This window comes from Artemia franciscana, chromosome 4, assembly GCF_032884065.1.
Source record: "Artemia franciscana chromosome 4, ASM3288406v1, whole genome shotgun sequence".
Classification (NCBI taxonomy): Eukaryota; Metazoa; Arthropoda; class Branchiopoda; order Anostraca; family Artemiidae; genus Artemia; species Artemia franciscana.
In genome coordinates this window covers 55,285,302-55,307,668 of record NC_088866.1, presented here as the reverse complement: position 1 = coordinate 55,307,668, position 22,367 = coordinate 55,285,302, and the positions used below count along the sequence as shown (strand labels likewise).

The window sequence follows — 22,367 nt, the reverse complement described above, 5'->3', positions numbered from 1 at the left end:
ATACCCCCCACCCATTGCCCTCCATAGCCCGAAAACCGGGTAAAATATGAGAACAATAAATCAAATAATAATAAAGAAAGTGTTTACAGCTAAAACTGGTACCAGTCAATCAAAAATTCCACAACGATCCAACTTACTATGAAATTTGATAAAAATTTCCATAGTTGTTATTAATCATAATTTACTCTTTTCTGCATGGCTATAACTTCTTAAGTAGCTATTTAAAATTTTCCTCGAATCTGAAGGATGTAAAATCCCTGTCAAGGAGGAAGTTAGTTTGATGTAAACCCCAGGCACGGACGCTGCATCAGAGGTGCAGACGTAAAATTGAATAGAGACACAAAGGCACAGCTGAAGACAAAAGCAGTGTACTCCTGAGATAGAGAGTTAGTGGCTCCTCAGCTTGACAAGGATTTACAAAGAGCTTTCAAGATTTTGTCATAGCATACAGATACACAAATATCTATGTATGTGGACGGTAGCTCCTTAATGAGGCCTACTTTATGAGAAACAGCCATATAATTTAATTTTTTGTTTATATTTCTAGTTGACTTACATTTCTATCAAATGGAATATTTGCCTGTGGTAGGGGATATAGTATCTTATTGTCTTGTCCGATACGTACAACAATGAGTCACAACACCAGTCCTTTGCTTTTTCATTGATACTGATGGCGTGTCGTTGTTTCATTTCCATAGTTTTTTCTCTTAGGGAATCGTTCAAACTTTTTTTTTCTTTATATGCTTTGTTCAGCTGACTTTTTATGGCACTTGGTATTAACCAAGTGACATATAGCAGTCGCCAATTCTGTCGGTCTGTCTGTCGGTCTGTCGGTCTGTCTGTCGGTCTGTCGGTCCCGGTTTTGCTACTTTAGGCACTTCCAGGTAAGCTAGGACGATGAAATTTGGCAAGCGTATCAGGGACCGGACCAGATTAAATTAGAAATAGTCGTTTTCCTGATTTGACCATCTGGGGGGGAGTGGGGGCCCGGTTAATTCGCAAAAAATAGAAAAAATGAAGTATTTTTAACTTATCAGCGGGCATTTGGATCTTAATGAAATTTGATATTTGGAATGATATTGTGTCTTAGAGCTCTTATTTTTAATCCCGACCGGATCTGATGACATTGGGGGGAGTTGGAGGGGGAAAACCTAAAGTCCCGGTTTTGCTACTTTAGGCACTTCCAGGTAAGCTAGGACGATGAAATTTGGCAAGCGTATCAGGGACCGGACCAGATTAAATTAGAAATAGTCGTTTTCCCGATTTGACCATCTGGGGGGGGGAGAAGGGGCCGGTTAATTCGGAAAAATAGAAAAAATGAAGTATTTTTAACTTATGAGCGGGTGATTGGATCTTAATGAAATTTGATGTTTGGAATGATATTGCGTCTCAGAGCTCTTATTTTAAATACCGACTGGGTCTGATGACATTGGGGGGAGTTGGAGGGGGGAAACCTAAAATCTTGGAAAACACTTAGAGTGGAGGGATCGGGATGAAATTTGATGGGAAAAATAAGCGCAAGTCCCAGATACATGATTGACATAATCGGAACTTATTTGCTCTCTTTGGGGTAGTTGGGAGGGGGGGGGAGTAAGTCTTAAAAATTAGAAAAATGAGGTATTTTCAACTTACGAACGGGTGATCGGATCTCAATGAAATTTGATGTTTAGAAGGATATCGTGTCTTAGAGCTCTTATTTTAAATCCCGACCGGATCTGGTGATGGGGGCGGGAAGTTGGGAGGGGGAAACCTAAAACTTGGAAAACACTTAGAGTGGAGGGATCGGGATGAAACATGGTGGGAAAAATAAACACAAGTCCTAGATAGATGATTGACATAAACGGAACGGATCCGCTCTCTTTTGGGTAGTTGGGGGGGGGGGGTTAATTCTGAAAAATTAGAGAAAATGAGGTATTTTTAACTTAAGAATGGGTGATTGTATCTCCATGAAATTTGATTTTTAGAAGGATATCGTGGCTCAAAGCTCTTATTTTAAATCCTGATCGGATCTGGTGACATTGGGGGAAGTTTGGGGTGGGGAGACCTAAAATGATGGGAAACCCTTAGATTGGAAGGATTGGGATGAAACTTGGTTGGAAAAATAAGCAAAAGTCTTGCATACGTAATTTACATAATTGGAACGGATCCGCTCAATTGCGGGGGGGGGGGGTAATTCTGAAAAATAAGAAAAATAACGTATTTTTAACTTACGAAGGAGTGATCGGATCTTCATGAAACTTCATATTTAGAAGGACCTCGTAACTCTGATATCTTATTTTAAATCTCAACCGGATCAAATGTAATTGGGGGGGGGGCAGTTGGGGGGACCGGAAATCTTAGAAAATACTTAAAGCGGTGAGATCAGGATGAAACTGGATGGGAAGAATAGAAACCTGTCTAAGATACGTGACTGACATAACTGGATCGGATCTGCTCTCTTTGGTGGAATTGGGAGGGGGGAGGTAATTTTGAAAATTGAGGTATTTGTAACTTACGAAAGGGTGACCAGATCTTAATGAAATTTGATATTTAGAAGGATCTTGTGCTATAAAGTTTAACTTTAGGTTCTGACCTTCTCACAAGTGCCAAATGAGCTCTTGGCTCTTGGCTCTTCCGACCTCGTCCAAATGAGCTCTTGGCTCTTCCGACCTCGTACCATATGAGCTCTCGGCTCTTCCGACCTCGTCACAAGTGCCATATGAGCTCTTAGCTCTTGTTTTTTTATAAAGGCTTCCGGGCATAAGGCTGAAGTATTTGGAATTTTATTATTAGTGATAAAAAGGAGGGTTTTTTGTCGTTTACCAACTGTCTTCCTGAAATATTATACCCGTTTTTCTATAGTTTTGCTTCGTTTTAACTGTAAATGGAAAAGCAGTGTTGTCTAGAAAAATATTTTCAAATAATTTGTTGAATCGGATATGATAAAGGATTAGACCAGAAAAAAAAGGATTAGACCAATCGACGTCACATAATGGCTCTAAAAAGGAGTGCTATTGATCTCAGTCTCAAAGAACGTCACATACCACTTGTTTCATTACCCCGCATTAAATTGAAATTAAAATATAACATTAGTGGAAAATTTAGTTAAGACAGTAAGCGTTGAAAATTTCTTTTATACACGTACTAATACAAGTCCAGATATTCAGGCTTAACATTCGGAAGTCTTTATCAACGAAAAAGAAAAAGAGAAATAAAAGCCAGGTTAAACAGCTAACAAACGTTTCGCCACAAGCCGAGTTTTCGGCAAGCCGTGATTAGACAGACTTTTGTTTGTCAATTCAACTGAAATGCGGCTACTCATCTCTAAGTCTCAGTGAAATGCTGCTAAGTATATTATAACGGTATTTCAATTATGTTCAAAATCCTATAAAACAAAAAGACACTTATCGTTTCTTCCAGGTAAACTTGCGCCTGGCTCCCTCCTGGCCTGGCTTCTTTCGTTCTCTGAGCCTTGGATCAATTGTTAACAAACCAGATGTAAGAATAAGATTAAGCTATAAAAACAAGATTTCAGGTAGAAGAGGGCAAACACATGAACAAAGGTTATACTGCAATAAACGATCACAAGCTTAAATACTGCACAAAATCAAACACTGTCTGTACATACCCGGTACGAGCCCCCTCCCCCTCAAGGATATCATAAAAACTTATCTGATAGGTATAATTTATTATTCCAGTGGTTTTGTGCGTGAGAATGACGCACAGATTACTAAGGTTACTGCCTTTGCAATAGGAATGCGCCATGGCTATCTTCCTTGATAGGCAGAATATAGACGATACTCTGTGATTTCAATACTAAGCAACACCATACTAACCAATGGCCTAGTACAGATTCAGGCCAAGGTGCTTCAAAACTTGAGATTCATACTATTAGTTTTCAAATACATTTTTTTTTTTGGAAAAAGCCTCCCAATTTTGCAATACTAACCTCCATCTTATTAGCTCGGAACGAACATCTCATTTTAAGAGACAAAACAATCCTTACATTAAACAGCGAAACGTAACGTAAACGTAACCTACAAAGTAACTTAAGTAACCTGAGTAACCTAACAAAGCACAAGACTTTGAAGATACAAAAGAGCAGATCAGTGTAGGTCCTGTATATGAGACTATGAATAGATTGAAATCAAGTCTCCTTTTAACACTTTCAAATTACTGACCTAATGACATAGGCAATATTGAATGTTTATTGTAAATTTCATCAAATGTTCTGACAAACATATTTCCTCCAAGACAAACGTATTGCCCAAGAAGTTCTAAGAAACATATTGCCCACGATGTTTTAGCAGTCAATGAAAATCTGCTTCAAAACAAAGAACAAGCAGAAATACGGCACTGTCACCTTATTTATAAGAGGAGACACCCTAATTAAGTACTGTAAGAACAGCTTTTTATGTTGGTCCAAAGTTGATACTAATGTCGAGAAAAAGACCATCTAGTGTTTGAAGACACTTGGCATTTTTTCAAGCTTTGCAATCGTTTTTTGGTCAGGAACTGAAATTAGATATTGATTATTACCCTAATTTTACCAACTGCACCAATTGAATTAATTATGCCTATCATTACTATGAAAAATATCAATTGTCGCCAAAAGCTAGATGACGCTGATAGGTTGTTAAGTTCATAGTTTTTTTGTTTTTTTTTGGCGACACTAGTACCAGTTCCACTCTTATAAGTTAGCCTGGTCTTTGCGTTGCTTCATTTGGGAAATTATCCCGATGAGATTATCTCTGACAACCCTTCTATTCATTCCATAAATAAAAAATTTAACTGACACAATTCTAGAGAGAAGAGACTAGTTAAAATGTAATAGTAGCATATTGGGCCCTCAGTTTTTAGAGGTCTGGTACTAAAAGAGAACAAAAGCAACGGTCTAGGACTGCCTATAGTACAGATCTATCTCCCTTCTATACATTATTTATTTCTTATTTTTATTACCCGGTCATTCGTATAAATGTGGTGGTCGTAAAAACATTCGAGGGGGGGTCATTAAATTTGAATGTAAACGTTCAAAGAACTTAAAACTGTTTGGAGGGCAATTAGCCCCCCTCTTGCACCTTTTTTGCTACCCGGCCCACTCAATTATCCAGGACATTTGATCATGAATTTGACATACCCATTTTATCCAGAATAGTGGAACATCCTAACAATATACCTCAGGGGATAAAACATCCGACAGTTCCTGACAGTAGGAAAAGAGTTTTTTTGTGACACAGTAGAAAGACAGCAGAAAGAGCATGTTTGATCTTGGGTTGGTACCTTCTTATTGACTCGAAAACTTCAATAATCGTTTTCATGGCAAAGAGGAATACCCATTTTGATAGGGGGAGGGGGGTTCTTAAAAGACCCCAGAAATTAACCAGAAACTAATTGTCGCTATATTAAGATTTATTTTTCTACTTTTATTTTATTAAAACACTTACATTCAAACAGTTCGTGGTAACGAACTGTAGTAAGGAGCGACCGGGGTCAATAGTAAACGAAACTCTAAAAAACGGAATTTTCATGCTAAAATATACATCAAAAGAATCAGATTTTCATGCTGATTTTAAATATATAAGTTTCATCATCTTTAGTCTTTTTTATCAAAAGTTACGAGCCTGAGAAAATTTGCTTTATTTTGGAAAATAGGGGGAAACACCCCGTAAAAGTCATAGAATCTTAACGAAAATCACACCATCGCGTTCGGCGTCTCAGAGAACCCTATAGCATAAATTTCAAGTTTCTATCTACAAAAATGTGGAATTTCGTATTTTTTGCCAGAAGACAAATCACGGGTGCGTGTTTATTTGTTTGTTTGTTTTTTGTTTTGTTTTTTTTTTTTTTCAGGGGTCATCGTATCGACCAAGTGGTCCTAGAATGTAGCAAGAGGGCTCATTCTAACGGAAATAAAAAGTTCTAGTGCCCTTTTTAAGTGACCAAAAAAAATGGAGGGCACCTAGGCCCCCTCCCACGCTCATTTTTCTCCAAAGTCAACGGATCAAAATTTTGAGATATCCATATTGTTCCGTATAGTCGAAAACCATAAGAACTATGTCTTTGGGAATGACTTACTCCCCCAGAGTCCCTGGGGGAGGGGCTGCAAATTACAAACTTTGACCAGTGTTTACATATAATAATCGTTATTGGGAAGTGTAGAGACGTTTTCAGTGGGATTTTTTTGGTTTTGAGTGTGGTGCTGAGGGGAGAGGGCTATGTGGGTAAATCTTTCCTTGGAGAAATATGTCATGGGGGAAGAGAAATTCAATGAAAAGGGCGCAGGATTTTTTAAAACTACTATAAAAAAAACAATGAAAAATAAACATGAAAATTTTTTTTCAATTAAGGAGAAAGTAAGGAGTAGCATTGAAGCTTAAACAAACAGATTATTACGCATATGAGGGGCTCTAAATATACTTCTAAATATACTCTAAATATACTAGCGTAAATAGCGAGGTATTCAGGAGGAGATAAATACCTCGCTTTTTATGCTAAAGTATTTTTAGTAATTTCAACTATTTACTCTACGGCCTTTCTGATAAAACTTACGATTTAGTGTAAAGAGCGAGGCATTAACGAGGGTACAAAACCCCTTATATAGATAATAAAAATATAAGAATATAAAAGTTTGTTACGTAAGTTAATTCTTAAGTAAGTTTTTTTTAATTCTTAAGTTCTTAATATTTTTTACTAATAGAAATGTTAGTTAAAAATTAAAAGTTATAGTTGCCTTTTTATGTAACGGAAAAATTGGAGGACAACTAGGCCTCCTTCCCCACCCCTTATTTCTCAAAATCATTGATCAAAATCAAGAGAAAGCCATTTAGCAAAAAAAGGAATTAATATGCAAATTTCATTTTAATAATCTGTTAATCTGATTCAATACAAAAAATTCAATAAAATTGGACAAGTCCTATAGTGGAGAGACAAAATCAAACATGCATTAATTCAAAAACGTTCAGAAATTAAAGGAAAAAAACTATTTTTAACTGTAAGTAAGGAGCGACATTCAAACTTAAAACGAACAGAAATTACTCCGTATATAAAATGGGTTGTCCCCTCTTCAACGCCTCGCTCTTTACACTAAAGCTTTTAATTGTTTTAAAAAGTGGAATTGTGGCAAAGAGTCAAACTTTAGCGTAAAGAGCGAGAAGTTGAAGAGGGGACAACCCATTTCATATACGGAGTAATTTCTGTTTGTTTGAAGTTTTAATGTCGCTCCTTACTTACAGTTAAAAAACTAGTTTTTTTTCATTTAATTTAATTCAAAAGAAAGATGACAGTAGTGTTTATATTCCAAATTTATATTCCAAAAGAAGAATTGTATTATATATATCTATATATATAAAAATAAGTTGTCTGTCTGTGGATGTGTGGATGGATGTGTCAGGTGACGTCACCTGAAAAAACTGGATTAGGTGACGTCAAAACTGAAAAAACTAAAAAAAGGCAAAAACTACAAAAAAAACTAAAAACTAATAAAAAAAATAAAAAAGCTAAAAAACTAAAAAAACTATAAAGGTAAAAACCAATAAAAAACTAAAAAAAAAACTGAAAAAACTAAAAAAAGGCAAAAACTACAAAAAAAAACTAAAAACTAATAAAAAAAGTAAAAAAGCTAAAAAACTAAAAAAACTAAAAAAACTAAAAAAAGGTAAAAAACTAAAAAAAATAAAAAATAAAAAAAAAATAAAAAAAAGGAAAAAACTGAAAAATAAGCTAAAATAAAGGTAAAAACCAATAAAAAACTAAAAAAAAAAAGGAAAAAACTAATAAATGACGACACTCAAAGAGAAAGCGACCAGGACAAAAAACTAAAAAAAAAGGCAAAAACTACAAAAAAACTAAAAACTAATAAAAAAAATAAAAAAGCTAAAAAACTAAAAAAACTAAAAAAAGGTAAAAAACTAAAAAAACTAAAAACTAAAAAAAAACTAAAAAAGGTAAAAACTAAAAGAACTAAAAAAGAAAAAAATAAATGACGACACTCAAAGAGAAAGCGACCAGGACAAAAGGAATGTTCGATTAGCAATCAACAAAGCACCGGGACACAGGGAGTATAAATGACGACCAGGACACAAGTAAAAAAAAAAATTAACAAAACTAAAAAGAAGGTAAAAACTACAAAAAAACTAAAAAGAAAAAAAAAACTAAAAACTAATAAAAAAACTAAAAAATCTAAAAATCTAAATAAACTAAAAAAGAAAAAAAAAAGGAAAAAAATAAAGGAGAAAAACAAAACTAAAAAACGAATGTATATACAGACCGGTACACCGGGATACAAATGACGACCGGGACACAGGGAATATAAATAACGACCGGGACACAGGGACACAACTACAACGGGGACACCGGGGGAAACAGGGGGATATAAATGACGACCGGGACAAAAAAACTAAAAAGAAATAAAAACTAAAAACTAATAAAAAAAACTAAAAAATCTAAAAATCTAAATAAGCTAAAAAAGAAAAAAAAAGGAAAAAAATAAAGGAGAAAAACAAAACTAAAAAACGAATGTATATACAGACCGGGACACCGGGATACAAATGATGACCGGGACACAGGGAATATAAATGACGACCGGGACACAGGGACACAACTACAACGGGGACACCGGGGGAAACAGGGGGATAACCTGACAATCTATTTATATGCAAAGACAATGGGACAGCAAAGAATGTTGTATATTCGCAAGTTTTACGTAGTTAAAACCATATATATATATATATCTATATTCACAGGTGGGACATAGGGACACAACTACAATGGCGCGTAACTATTATGGCGCGTAACGACTTACGCGCGCGGGGGGGCTTGGGGGGGGCGCGAAGCGCCCCCACCAACTAGGTGTTGGGGTGGCGCGAAGCGCCACCCCAACAGCTAGTATATATATATATATATATATATATATATATATATATATATATATATATATATATCTAAATAAAAATAAATTAACGATCAAAATAAGCATTGCTTTAACTATTCTTGACTAACAAATACTCAATGGATTTTACATAATTATTTTTATTTGGCGAACAATACAATTTTTCAATATAATTTGGAGTACAAACAAAAGCTTGTGCTCCAGACACATCAACACCAAACAAAATAGCTTTTCTTTAGAAAAAAAAAGAATTGGAAGTTGCTTCCAAAGGGAGTTCTGACTCCAATTATTTATTTTCCCTGTCAAATATCTAGAATTTTGTAGGCTATAGTTTCCTGATTTTAGGCGTTTACACCCTCCCCCTCCCCCGCGGAAAAAAAAACAGTAGAAAATACCCAGTGGAAATACTTAGTCAGTTTTTGACAGTAGTGGATACCAAATTTAAAAAAAAGAAAATAATAAAAAACAAATAAGAATTTTATAAAAAAATTTTATACAAAAATTTTTTTACAAAACAAAAAACAAGAATAAAAAACAAAGAAAAAAACAAATAACCGTGTACTGTCAGTTAATATACATATTCTGATGATTTATATCTTATAGTATTAATAATTCTTTATTTATTTAAGTAACAAAAGAGAAAGCATTTAAAATATATTTTGTTTTCAGTAAAGTGTAAATTATGATCTGGTCTTGAGAAGGTGTGGTGGCCGTCAGCCCTACTCATGTTAATTTTGGCTCGTTTTGAGATTGACTCGGTTATTTATTGTAATTTATGGTCGTTTTGGGTTGAATTCATTTACTAATTGTAACTTGTGGCAGTTTTTTACTTGGAAAATTAATCAAGTTTATTTCTACTCATTTTTGGCTTTTGGAGCTCTTTACAATTTTTTGACAAACTTGTTTTGTGGAAAAACTTTTTTATTAAATTAATTTCTGTTTTTCTTATTGATATAGTCTATTTCAGGAAAAAAATTATCTTTTTTTTCTATTAAACCCCATAGTTTTCGCTTTGAATATCATTTGAATTTATTTCTGCTCATTTTTGGTTTAAAGAGACTCTTTACTTTCCTTTAAAAACTTGTTCCTTATGTTTCCCATTAACAAATACTATCTGTTATATATTATATAGCCCAAATTATATATTTCCCATCAATTCTGTCACTTGCCTTTGTCTTGCCTCATATTAAGCTGAAAGAAACTAACGAAGAAACCAATTTGTTCTCGAGTTTTACACAGCGTAAACTTGAGTGAAAGGTGTATAATACAGAAGAAGCAAAATTCCTCTCCCTAAGGAAAATAAAAAACAGACTTCAAATAAAAATCTTAAATTTAGAAAACCTTATTTTCAACGGTGGGATGGGTATTTTCCGGGGGGGGGATTTTACGTGGGGTGGGGATGGTAAATGCCGACCATCTAATTTTCTATTGTATAATTTAATACGTCTACTTACGTGTCATAGCGGCAACAACAAAAGGGTGAAGTTAGGTTAATCATAATGATGTATACTAAAATATGATGAAAATAGAATACTTTAGCAACAAAATTATGGAAACTACAACAGAGAATTGTGGAAAGCGGACCGAACAGAACGAAATATATTAAATATGTAACCTAACCAACTCTGTGTATTAAGTATTTAATTAAAATATACCTGCAAAGCAGTTTATCTCACTGAGACTGCGCTAATTATCTCCGAATGCAAACAAAGAAAAGGGTTTTACTCTGATCAAGAGGTTGACTGTGAACTCTGTAAAACGTAAGTACCTTATTGCGCGACAACACATTTGATAAAATTTGATTAATACCTATTTTTCTTGTAAAATTTATAACTCCTTGTACGTATGCAGGTATTCAAGCATGGATCTTACCTATTCTCATTTGTTCAAGCATGTCTTTGCCCACAAATGAGCGCAGTGCAAGAGAAACTGCCACACGAACTGCACCCGCTTGTCCAGTCGGTCCACCACCATCAACAGGTGCATCTACATCAACTTTGTTCATAAAACCCGTAAATTGCAGAGGAAAAAGCAGCTAAAATAAAAACAGTCAATCATCGGATGAAATAAATTTAATCCTAATATCAAATATTAGTAAAAAAGAACTAGCGATGACTTTAATAAGAAAGTATTATTTACTGATCCAAAATTAATTTTTATTTCAATAATTTCATAAAAAAAATCAAGGGTATGCATACCTGAAAAGATATTGCAAATTGAGTTAACAGATAAGGGTAAATGGATAGAAACAAAAACCACATCAAATGCCGTTGCCAGCCTTATTTTTATCCCTGCTTCCTATGACAAGGTGCCCGAGAAGACAAATTTTAAATTCCACCAATTTACGTCGTTGATCAAACATTCAAATTAAACTAACTAAATTAGTCACTTAAATTAATTATTTAAATCAAAACCTTCATTCAAATTCGTGAAACGAACTGACAACTTTTTTCGAAGTATCATATTGACAGAAATACACAAGGCCTTCAACGGCAAAGCCGAATGAAGTTTGGCATCAACTGTGAGCCAAAGGTCGCAATTACGAAGCAACATTAATGAAAATATCTTTCGGATTGGACACGGACTCTCTAAAGACACATGAGAAGTCTTTACCATTATCCAGTACAATATCAAACTGAGATCCAAAAACCTCTTTTTAAGGATGCTGGTGAATTGATTAAACAAATACCGCAGGCCCACCTAATATTTTAACTGATAGAGAGATTTTGGTGTGCCCCCAGCAAAAACAGGTTGCATCAACATCATCATCATTTTATTTATAGCCCATCACAAAAAAACTTGGCAGAGCCCAGAAAAAGACAGAGTAAAAATGAAGAAAATAAAAAAGAAGCAACAAATCAGGGCATGCTACAATAAAAAATAAAATAAATAAAAAATCCTTATAAATGGCGAAATCTCCAAGATTTAGAGAAAAATAACATCAATCTTAACTAAAATAAGAGAACAATTCTAAAAATACATTAAAAAATAACAGTGCCCTAATAGAAAGTCTACAATTTACAATAAGTAGAGAGCTTTAGGAATTTGAACGTATATGGTTACATTTTGAAAAATTCCTATTTTCAGTAAACTCCACAAGGTCTTCGCCAACCATCAATGACCATTTTGTATTAAGGCCACAATTTCATATTCTGTACTTGGATATACATTTTAGGAGCTCCAATAAAGCTAAAAGATGTTCAGATAGAATTTGGAAACAGCAAGGATTGGGCATTCATTTGATTTCTACATTTCAATCCATCAAAAATTATTTTTCCATCGATTCGCACCATTTAAACCCCTCAACCCCTTAAAGATGATGACGACCCACCCTAGCGGATGGACTTAAAAGAAGAAAAAGGGGGAGAAAAAAGAAGAAAAAGTGCAATGTTGTCGCCCCTCAAAAGGCTACTGTGTAAATTGGTTTTTGCTAAAAACAAAACAAACAGATGAAACGGAAAGATTAATTTTGCCTATTAATAATGCATTTGAAAAGAATAGACTTAAAAGAAGGAAACCATTTACAACAGATTACAAGACACTATGCCAAATAGAATTAATATAATTATTATAAACATACAATATCCAAAAAAGGATGCGAACAGAAACAACATTCATTGTTTATCTACATGTGAGAGTGGGAGGGACCTGACGATTTATAATTTACCCAACCCCTCCCCCTCCTCCCGTATCTATTATAACCATCTGGTTCTAATTGTTGCATTCTAAAATGCTTTTTTCTGAGAACCAATGAAACTTTAACATTAAAGGAGGATACTAGGGCTGGTTATCCCCCTCGCCTTCAAATTCATTTTATACATATTTCAAACGGGCCCAAAAAGTTGTATTATTATTTTGTACTGTGAATAATTTAGTGAACAAGTGTGTTTTGCTTTGTATTTTACTCTCAAAACTGTTCTGACCAAAGAGAAATAAGATATTAAAATTACCTTTTTTTCTTCAAATGCTTCATAGATTAAACCGCTAGTTCACTTGTATTTGCCTTAAAAAAAAATTCGTTTCAACAATTTTAAAAAAGACAGTCCAAAGGATTTCCAAACTCTAACTGGTTATAAGAGCAGAGATCAGGAAGCAATAAACATTTATGCATTTTCGGTAATTTACTTTCATTTAAATTTCTAATTTAACTCGTCACTTTAATTTGATAGAAAATTGCATTTCATAGCTTATTCGGAAAAATAATGAAAATTAAATTCCTTATGACTGTTTCTCCGAAAAAAAAATCATAAAAGAGAAAAAGCACAATTCAAGCACATTCTTTGCTTACGGTTGTTTCTCTTGAACAAAAAAATAGATGGTAAAAAAAGATCTTCTCACCACGAAAGCCTTAGCCAATAATATCCTTTTAGAAATCACAAAAGTAAGGTTTCTTTTTCTCTTTGCCAAATATAATGATTACTTTTTTATGATTTTCCTGCACTTCCCGGTTATTTCCCTGTAGGTCAGAGCACTTCCGACCAATATATTTTCTATCGTTTGCAGAATACAAAATCGAGATCTTTTTACAGACTTGTAAAAGGATCAAATTCTTATCTTGTTTTGTCCTTAATTTTTGATGAATAAGTCAATTCGGCTTAATAAACAAGCTCAATCTAATGGAAGTATATTTTAAATGAAAACTAGGTCGCTCGCATGGATCCCTTTTAAGAGGAGGGGAGGCAAAACTTTCAAAAAGCTGTTAAAATCGGTCGATTATAGGGAAAATATGGCAAATAGCACGACCAATCAGGGACGGATAAAGGGTCAATGGGCCCAAACAGGCCCTGCAGTTGAAAGGCCCCGACGTTACCGTCAAACTGAACCAAAACTTTATTTTTGTATTACTATTAAATTAACGGCAATTTTTTACGATAAGGGATTTTTAACTTCACTTAGAAATGAGTAAAGGATAAACTCTAATTTTTTTAGCAATTAGAAAACTTTCAAAATTTAAGAGGCAAGTCCGATACCGTTTCTTTATCGCAATCCCAAGTTCAAAAAACCGAATGATAAACTCAGCTGAAATCACGAACAAAAATGGGTAGAAACAATAGATTTTTGCCCCCAAGCATCAGTTCTATGAAGCTTTCCTAAATACAGAGTTATATTCATCAGTCCGGCTTAAGGTTCACAAATCCTTAAAAACACAGAGGTTAGACCCTTACTGCTTTCTAGGAATAAGCTGAAATCGGAGCGCTAAAAAAAAAGTGTTGCTCTCACAACACGATTACAGTCAATACAAGAATGAACCCTAGGCATACATAAACATGATCCACTCTAGTTTGGTAACTTGATGGGTTGCTGCCATCTCTGGTTGGTTTACCAAGAAAAAAGAAGCGGCTTCAATTAGATTAAACCTTTTAGTTGTCAACCAGGCATGTTCCCAAGAAATTTTTAGAGGGTCATTATAAAAAAGAAAATCGTTCGTTTATTTTAATAATAAGCTCGATGAATTCGGGAATTCATTGGGGGCCCAGGGCCACCCCCCCCCCTTCTACGTAAGCGAGTCCAAAACCTCTTATCAAAAAGATTGAATTACCCATTCGGCTTATCTTTCTGGGAAGATGAAAATATGTTTGCACCGAGCTTGAATTAAAGCCCCACATTGATACAATCGCAAGTAATTTTCGGTTTGGTAGTCAAAATATAACTTAAATTTCCCGGGTCAAGGTTTAAGGGTATTACAAATTCTCAACAAATAATCGTCTAAATGCCAAGGCAAGATTGAGCCAGCTCTAGTAACCATGACATCAGAACCAGCTTTACATTGCTAGATCATTCAGCAACACCAGAACCTTGAGTTCTATAGGCGATTAAATAAAAAGCATTTTTTTTAACTGAAAGCAAGAAGCAAAATTAAAACTTAATACGAACAGAAATTTTTATGTAACACGGGGTTTGCCTCATGCTCAATACCTCACTCTTTACAGAAAACGTTTTTCTGAACTCATAAAGCTTATTGATTACTCTAAGTTATTTTTGTTTAATTCTTAGAGAATTGCGAATGTCAAAAATCCTTTTGTCACATCATCTGTCATATAGATATATGGGGATTCACGTCCGGCTCCTCTTCCGAACAGGTTTTCACGTTATTTCTTTATAGTCTTACTTACTTCTTACTATAGTCTAAACAGAATTTTATCAATGAGCATTAGCTATTAAGAGGGAGTTTCCTTTGGGGGGGGAGGGTTGCACCTCATTACCATTGTAATAAAAAGTGAACTTAACTGAAAAGAACCGTGTTGAATGGGGTCAAATCTACCGTTAAATACAGGAAAATATTGTTTAATTTATTAGTAAATACATCGAATGTATCCCTCTTTTCAAAGCATTGTTATAACTATGTTAAAGTTCATTGTATGTAGTGGGAGATGGAAAGATATTGGGAGTTGTCTAAAACAAGTAAAAGAGATAAAATAATTAAATCAAGAACATGCTTATTCGAATGAATAATGACAAGCCTCCTCACCCCATCAATCTTCCCTCAATGAATTCCATAGCACAAGAGCAATATTACTTTTGAGTCGTCCTAGCCGAGTGTTTGACAGGACTTGAAACTTTGTCTTTGAAGACTCTTATGAATGTGAAGAAGAGATTCTAATTTTGGTGTTTTTCGTTATTTGGTTTCGAACGGGGATCAGTGGCATGACTGTAAGCTCAACCAGTGTTGACCCAGCTTTAAATGGGTACCTGGAGAAATCTGGGGATGGTAAACAGCAGGGATATAGGAAAGCACTGGATGGCTAGCCCGAACCCCCCGTTATTCTTCTTGGCTGAAAGATCATGAAACGGAAATCAGCTCCACCGGTAGGGACTGCAAAGTCCAATGCTGCGTTCTTTACCTTGTACCTTTATTGTGACTAAAAGGTAGTATCTCTTGAAAACACTAGAATATTTCTTTTCTTAAGTTACAATATTGCTCTTTATTTTCATTAAAAAAAAATTGATTTTTGTATTTTGATTTTTAATTATGAGAAGGTAATGTCAAGAGATGATCCTGCTGAGTCAGAAATTTAGTGATAAACGGCAAATATTGTTTGACGATTGTATGGACTCCCATATAGATTGGATGAGTAGGAAATTTTTCTGGGTTATCTCTACATAGAGGTACTATTTCTTGAGGAAAAAAGCCTGTACAAAAGGGTTAAGAAATCCAGATTTCAGATATTAAAGTTGGATAAGTAACTGGTAATTGTGTTCCTTTTTTGTTTATGGTGATTTTTTTTTTTGTTTGTTTGTTTGTTGTTGTTTTTTCGTTCTTTTTAAGTGACAATCTGTTTTAATAGCACTGACTGTGGTGTAGTCGAGCCAAACGCTGATGATTCTGCTGACTGTAAAATTATGTTGTTGCTCAAGGAAGAAATACTGAAGAATCCTACAAGTTTTCCCCCTCACTTCTTATTATCACTAACGAAATTGCTTAACCAAGGATCTGTCCAATCGTTAGCCTTTGGTAAATTTTCTTTAAATACAAACGTAGATCCAATCTTTTGAAACATATTTTAATTCAATGCCGATACTGGGATAATATTGATGGTGAAAAATATATCGATAAAACCTTATAAACCTGTAGATCGATTGAAACACAGGGCCTTCTTTGATTAACACTTAATAATGCAAACGAGCCCATGTTCTTTTTTCATATCTTGAAAGTCTATTATGCAATATTTACAGAAATTTTCTTTTATTAATTTTTATCTATTTTTCAGTCCAATGGTATGATGATTCTAGTGGTCCTTTGAGTGCGGGAGGAAATCTGGTTTTGAATCTTTTAGATTTGTTTTTATATCTTAATTTGTAAACACAATTCTTTCAAAATGAGTAAAATAGCTTCTTTTCGTAATACATCTATTTATGCTAATGTTAGCAATGAGGACAATTGACCTAATTTATGAAATTAGTTAAAAAATATGTAAAATTACAAATTTCTTATTTAGTGCCACATTGTGCAATTTTTTCCGATTAGAGAGAAAATGAGAAACTAAAAAGAAAGTAATTTTTGCGCTTTCCTAAAAGGGTTACTTAAGCTTTCCTATTAGGGTTAAAAGGGGTTATTTAGGCTTTCGAAATTGGAGCTGTTAGGGTTATTTAGGCTTTCCCAATAGGAGTCATTAGGCCTCCCTAGTAGGGAAAGCCTAATTGGCCTTTCGTAAATGGCTGTAAGGTGTTTCTGACTGTAAAGCGTTAACAAGGAGAAATATTAAAAGAAAAAAAAATTGATTTTAATTTTTAATACAATTACTTTTGAGTTTCTACGAATATAATCTGTAAGTTTCTGTATTTTGTTTATAAGCTCTTTCCTGGGTCACAAAACAGTAAAGACTGGATGAACTTGTTGTTAGGGTTATTTAGGCTTTCCCAATAGGGGTCATTAGGCCTCCCTAGTAGGGAAAGCCTAGTTGGCCTTTCGTAAATGACTGTAAGGTGTTACTGACTGTAAAGTGTTAACAAGGAGAAATATTAAAAGGAAAAAAATTGATTTTAATTTTTAATTCAATTACTTTTGAGTTTCTACGAATTTAATCTGTAAGTTTCTGTATTTTGTTTATTAGCTCTTTCCTGGGTCACAAAACAGTTAAGACTGGATGAACTTGTAGAATTTAGGATATTTTAAAAAGAGGTCCTTACAATTGTACCAATTTTGCAATTTGAAAGAACTAGTTTTGTTTGCTAAATATAAATCAAATAAAGAACAAAACAAGAGTAAAGATTAAAATAAATTTCAGATAAAGTAATAAACACCAAGAGTAAAGAATAAAATGAATATTAAGTAGAGTAAATAACAATAAATATAAAGACTAAGAGTAAAATGAATACAGAGTAAAGTAAATACCAATAAATACCAAGAGTATAGAATAAAATAAATACCGAGTGCAGTAAACGCCAATAGTAAAGAATAAAAAAGGATTAAAGGATAAATAAAGATCGAGTAAAGGAAATTCAAATAAATGTACATAGTAAAGAACAAAATAAAAATAGAATTCTAAAGTTTAGGCTTTTATACTTGGCTTGATGCTGGGTTTCTGTTTTCTCTCAAAATAGCATTTTCAAACTTTTGGCAAAAATAGCATTTGTTCTTTTTCATTGTTGGAACGGAAGAAACTGATGAAAATGCCGAAATTGTTGAAATGAGTGTTTTTGTCCTTTTCCCGTCTTTTAAGCTTTGTAATCCTTTCTCTGTTAGGAAAAGAGGTCAGACACTTATTACTACACTAATTTTACAAATTAAACAAATTAAGTAAATTATTTTCATTGTTGTAGTAAAAAAATGGCATTGAAAGTTTTTGTTGACATTAGCGTCACTTATTTCTAAATTAGAAGACAAGTTTGAACAACTAGAGCAGGATGCCTTACTTGATAGCCTAATTTTCTACGGCGTGAAACCAAACCCCAATGTGGAACTGAGAGAAAATCTTAATGGAGTGATAACACAAATAATAGGCTTGCAAAATTTTAAAGAAATGGACCTCTTAAAGGCTAATCGATCCCGCATGCGTGCTAATCAAACTGAAAATGTGAAAATCGCCCCAGTTCTAGTAAAATTTTCAAGCTTAGATACTGCTCGTAAAGTGTTTGCAGCAAAAAGTAAGTTGGCAAAGTCAGGTGTATTTGTTTTAGAAAACCTAGCCAAAAAGCGTCGGGATATATTAAACGCGGCTCGTAGCACCTTTGGCCCAAGAAGTGTTTGATCTGATCATGGTCAAATTCTAGCCAAAGTTCCTGGTGAAACTCGTATACGCAAAATAAATTATTCGCATGAATGTATTAGCATGTGACTGGTTAATATTTTCTTGATGCGTATCCTTTCCTAAGTCATTCTGTTTTTACAGTTTCTTTTTATTTCGTTTCATTTTTTTTCCATGCTCATGATTCATCCCGATAGTACCTTCTGTGCTATTAATCATTTATGTGTTTATAATCCTTTGACAGGTTTTTCAAACAGTTCGTGGTAACGAACTGTAGTAAGGAGCGACCCAGCTCAATAGTACACGAAACTCTACAAAACGGAATTTTGATGCTAAAATATACATCAAAAGATTAGATTTTCATGCTGATTTTAAATATATAAGTTTCATCAAATTTAATTTTTGTTATCAAAAGTTACGAGCCTGAAATTTGCCTTATTTTGGAAAATAGGGGGAAATGATCCCTAAAAGTCAGAGAATCTTAACGAAAATCACACCATCGCATTCGGAGTATCAGAGAACCCTATAGAAAAAATTTTAAGCTCCTATCTACAAAAATGTGGAATTTCGTATTTTTGGCCAGAAGACAAATCACGGGTGCGTGTTTATTTGTTTTGTTTTTTTCTTTCCCAGGGGTCATCGTATCGACCAAGTGGTCCTAGAATGTCACAAGAGGGCTCATTCTAAGGGAAAGGAAAGGTTCTAGTGCCCTGTTTAAGTGACCAAAAAAATTGGAGGGCACCTAGGCCCCCTCCCACGCTCATTTCTTATCCAAAGTCAACCGATCAAAATTTTGAGATAGCCATTTTTTTCCGCATAGACAAAAACCATAATAACTATGTCTTTGGGAATGACTTACTCCCCCACAGTCCTTGAGGGAGGGGCTGCAAGTTACAAACTTCGACCAGTGTTTACATATAATAATGGTTATTGGGAAGTATACAGACCTTTTCAGGGGGATTTTTTGGTTTTGGAGATGGGGTTGTGAGTTTGAGGGGAGGGGGCTATGTGGGACGATCTTTTCTTGGAGAAATGCACAAGGTTGCAGGATTCTCTAGCATTACTATAGGAAAACAATGAAAAATAAACATGAACACGTTTTTTCAATTGAAAGTAAGCAGTAGCATTGAAACTTAAAACGAAATTAGATTATTACGCATATGAGGGATTCTAAAAATACTTTAGCATAAAGAGCGAGGTATTTAGGAGGAGATAAATACCTCGCTCTTTATGCCATAGTGTTTTTAGTAATTTCAACTATTTATTCTACGGCCTTTCTGATTCAGGGGTAATTCTTAAAGAATTGGGATAAAACTTACGATTTAGTGTAAAGAGCGTGGTATTAACGAGGGTACGAACCCCCTCATATACATAATAAAAATTTAAAAATATAAAAGTTTGTTACGTAAGTTAATTCTTAAGTTACGTATATTTTTTTACTAATAAAAACATTCGTTAAAAATTGAAATTTATAGTTGTCTTTTCATGTAACCGAAAAATTTCAGGGTAACTAGGCCTCTTTCCCCACCCTTTATCTCTCAAAATCGTCTGATTAAAACTAAGAGAAAGCCATTTAGCCAAAAAAGGAATTAATATGCAAATTTAATTTTAATAATTGATGTGTAGAGAACCAACATCAAACATGCATTAATACAAAAACGTTCAGAAATGAAATAAAAAAAAACTAGTTTTTTTAACTGAAAGTAAGGAGCGACATTAAAACTTAAAACGAACAGAAATTACTCCGTATATGAAATGGGTTGTTTACGCTAAAGTTTGTCTCTTTGCCACAATTTTGTTTTTTAAAACGATTAAAAGCTTTAGCGTAAAGATCGAGGGATTGCGGAGGGGACAACCCATTTCATATACGGAGTAATTTCTGTTCGTTTTAAGTTTTAATGTCGCTCCTTACTTTCAGTTAAAAAAAACTAGTTTTTTTATGTAATTTTTCGTAATAGATTTAGGCAAAGATTTCTTTTTTGTTCATCTGGTGATTTAAATGGACTCCAAGTAAAACCTGCTTTTGTCAATATTTTAAGTCGTGAGAGATGCCTTTGCGAGCTTGAAAATAATCCTTTTGATCTAATTAGTATTGTGAATAATTCTGTGGGTCAGGTTAATCAAAACCTGACTAATATAAACCCTGTTTGTAATAGTAAATATGTTTCGGAATTGGGGGAAGAGGAGGTTACCAAAGGAAATTATTCTCTGATTGCACTTCAGCTTAACATTCAGGGTCTTTCCTTGTCAATAGATAATTTAATACAAATAGTTTCGGATGGACAGTTTGTGCGAGACACTGTTGGATTCTGGCAATGAAATGCTATTGGGTATCCATGGCTACAAAATGGAACGTATAAACCGCTGCAAGATGGCTGCATTATTGCTTACGGGATGACTAATCAAGGAATTTTGAAGGTATCTTTGAGTCACAATTTATAGAAATTAGAGTTAATGGCATTGATCTAATCATAGGCAATATTTATCGTTCTCCTAGTGGCGCGGTTTCGTTGTTTCTTCGGAATCTTGAGGAAATACTTGACATAAAATTGAAACGTCCGTGTCAGTTAATCATAATTGGTGACTTTAATATAAATTTGATGGATTCAAATTCTTCGGCTTCAGTTGATTTTCTTTCAACCATGCTTGCCCCAGGAACTCTACCAACTACATGCATCCCCACACGAGTAACTAATGTTACAGCTTCTTTGATTGACAATATCTTCTCTACGCTTTGCTTGAAGGAAAACTCAATGTTAGTTACTGATATCTCCGATCATTTTCCCATATATTCTCGGTTCAGTTTTAATCGAGGAAGGAATAACCGGGCTCAAGTGTTTGATTCCTATTCTATTAGGTTTGGTGAGAATGAGTTATCCCTTCTTGGTTCTAAATTAGCGAAAAATTCGTGGAGCTTATTTGATAATGACAAGGATTTTTCTTGTTTATTTGAGTCGTTTTATGGAACCATAAAAGAGACTATTCTTAGCATTTGTAAAGTACCACCTTCTAATCGCAGGTCTAAAAGGATTATTCCTCTAAACCCATGGATGACATCCGGACTTCTCAAAAGCTGGAGAAGGAAAAATAATCTCTGGAGGTATTATAAATGCGCTACACTTTCAACGAGTGCTATTTGTCTTTGTCAATTCAAGATTTACCGGAATATATATAATTCCTTGTGTAGGAAAGCCAAATCTCTCTATTATCTAAATAATTTTGCTGCGTCTAATAAGGATATTCGTAAAACTTGGAAGGTAATAAATTCTGTGCTTAAACCTGGTTCTCAATATAGCTCTTTACCTCTGAGTCTGGTCGTTGGTGATGAGACTGTAGAGGGTGAGCTTAATGTCCAAGAAGCATTTACTTCATTTTTCGCTAGTATTGGTAATAATATCGCTTCTACAGCTACTTTAGCTCGGTCTAAGTCGGACTTTAGATCTTACCTCGGGCCGTCTTGTGTTAAGTCTATGTTTCTAGAGCCAGTAACAGAAATTGAAATTACTAGAATTGTTAATGGCTTGAAAGACTCATCTTCATCTGGGCCAGATTCTATTCCTACTAAGCTAGTTAAATCTATTCTTCCTTCAATAGTTGTGCCTCTCACAAAACTTGTTAATCTTTCATTTAAATATGGGGTTTTTCCAGATCCTGTCAAGCGTGCTCGGTTTATTGTTCTGTATGAAGGTGGACCAAGAAATGATCCAGCAAATTATCCTAGCCTAGGTAATTTTGGTGTAGGAAAAGAAAACAGTAATGGCTATAGGCTTTTGCAATTTTGTAGGTATAACAACCTAGTTATAACCAATACGGTG

General features: G+C 34.2%; 2 protein-coding genes and 1 long non-coding RNA gene across 4 annotated transcripts in view; 1 reads left to right on the top strand and 2 right to left on the bottom strand.

Annotated features, from left to right (window-relative positions):
* The window catches only part of LOC136026623 (GTP-binding protein 1-like), a 203,890-nt gene that overhangs the window by 82,641 nt on the left and 98,882 nt on the right, over positions 1-22,367 (bottom strand). The window lies entirely within an intron of this gene.
* The window catches only part of LOC136026621 (integrator complex subunit 11-like), a 144,163-nt gene that overhangs the window by 70,491 nt on the left and 51,305 nt on the right, over positions 1-22,367 (top strand). The gene's annotated exons all lie outside the window — the stretch shown is intronic.
* LOC136026626 (uncharacterized) lies at positions 1,518-12,943 on the bottom strand. The gene is made up of 3 exons (XR_010617355.1): positions 12,817-12,943; positions 10,739-10,901; positions 1,518-3,494 (listed from the first exon to the last, which is right to left on the bottom strand). It is a non-coding gene; the product is annotated as an uncharacterized LOC136026626 (long non-coding RNA).